Source organism: Rattus norvegicus, chromosome 5 (genome assembly GCF_036323735.1).
Source record: "Rattus norvegicus strain BN/NHsdMcwi chromosome 5, GRCr8, whole genome shotgun sequence".
In the NCBI taxonomy this organism is placed as follows: domain Eukaryota; kingdom Metazoa; phylum Chordata; class Mammalia; order Rodentia; family Muridae; genus Rattus; species Rattus norvegicus.
The window spans coordinates 111,016,886-111,018,861 of record NC_086023.1 but is presented as its reverse complement, the minus strand read 5'-3'; the positions used below and the strand labels follow the sequence as shown (position 1 = coordinate 111,018,861).

The 1,976-nt window shown below is 40.5% G+C and overlaps 1 pseudogene; it reads right to left on the bottom strand.

The window, feature by feature from the left end:
* Positions 1-335: 335 nt before the first annotated feature.
* Positions 336-914, bottom strand: Rps7-ps19 (ribosomal protein S7, pseudogene 19; annotated as a pseudogene).
* Between the last annotated feature and the right edge of the window lie 1,062 nt (positions 915-1,976).

Below are 1,976 nucleotides of genomic sequence, written 5' to 3'. Positions count from 1 at the left end.
TATTTCTCGATTATCCTTTATTCAAGCAAGCTTTAGCATTCTGATCATCTTCTTTATCTGAACAAGACAGCCTTCTGTTTGCTGTCATATGCAACCTTCTGCATCAGTCATTCTCAACCTTCTCAATGCTGGCCCTTCAATAGCTCCTCACATTGTAATGGCCCTAGCCTTAAAATTATTTTTGTTGCTACTTCATAGCTATAATTTACTACTGTTATGAATTGCAATGTAAATATCTGATTTGCAGGCTATGTGACCCCCCCAAAGGGGTCACGACCCACAGGTTGAGAATCACTACTCCACATCAACTTTTTTTTTTTATTCCATCATTTCCTTTACAACTGAAACTCTGGGAATTCAAAATTAACATCTTGCCTCTGAGCTTCTTGTACATAACAGAAAAAGTTCTGACCTTGTGCCCCACGTTGTTCTGCTGTTGTCTAATGAACTTTTGTGAGCAGGCTGCCATTCAGTTTCACTTGGATTCTCTTACCCACAATTTCGCTTGGGAAGACCAAGTCCTCAAGGACACCGTCGTGCACTGTGGTCAGGGTGTGGCTTCTGGTGCTCTTTTGCTTATTGTTCGTATGGCTTTTCCGGATTGGCTTGGGCAGACTGCTCCGTTGAGCAATAAAGACCACATGCTTCCCACTGATGATTTTTCTCTGATTCACGAACTAGCTGGACTTGGATTTTCTGGAAAGATTTCAGATGAGGAACTGGTACAAATATTATGATAGCTTTCCGACCACCACCACTTCGATTTCCTTGTCCACGGTGACGTTGAGCTCCTGCGCCTGCGCGTTGAGATCCGAGTTCACCTCCAGCTCGAGCAGTGCCTGAGAGATGTCAGACTCAAACTCATCCAGCTTCTCGCCATTGGGCTTCACAGTCTTGGTGCTTGAGGTGAGCATGGCTTCGTTCTTACGGAGTGCCAGCTTAGAAAGAGACGCACATCATCTTGTGATCAATCAATCTCTCTTTGCCGGGTTCCAGACAACGCCTGCTTTAATGAAGCAGTCCTCTATCTCCATCCTTAGTGCCTACCATGTAATACAAGCTCAACATATAGTGGATGGTCGAGAGAACAAATGAACAAAGAAATGAATAAAGAGTGAATGAGAGATGAACCACTGACTTTTTAGTGGTCACTGAGTTAGACTCATCCCGAGATTTGATATATATAATGAACTAAGTGTACGTGCTGGCATTACTGATCAATTTGATTTCATCGTACAGATTTGTTCACAGTGATTTTAGCATATAAATTTATGGTCTAACATAAATACACATTGGCTTTTCCAGTTGCTAATTGGGATGGCCTATGAAAAAGGCTATGTTGAGGGAAGGGACTTGGCCCTAAGGAAAGTAAGGGAGCAAACAGGAACTTTTCCTAAGATGTTGACAGGTCTGCCTATCACAGCATGAAAGAAGTTTTTAGAACATGTATTTACCTCTCTGTCACTTCAGTACGAAGGAACCTGTGTGGATCCTCTGTAATTGATACCCACTTGCAAAGGAAAAAAATGCCTTGTGTGCATTAACTGGGTGTATTTACCACAGTTTAGGTTGGCCCTACACCCAGGAGCAGTTGACTAACACAAAGTGAAGTTAAGAACTCAATAGTATTTTTTTTGTAGATTTTTAATCTCATATTACCTTGTATGGGAATTTTTGTCTTATTGGTCTTCATTTGCATATTTTGTTTTACGTGTGTGCCTTTTCTTATTTCTTTATTTCTTTTCTTCTTATTTATTTATTTGTTTGTTTGTTTATTGCTATTTATTTTTCTATATCTAGAGAAAGACCTTGGAGTTGTGTGGGTAGGGAGCTAGTGAAGAGTTAGGAGGAGTTGGGGGAGGGGAACAGTATTATTAGAATATATTGAATGAAAGCACTTTTTCAATCACTAAATAAGCAGAAAGAATATGAATAAGACTTGCATCAGGCTTACACTGTGGGAGAGGACAAAATGC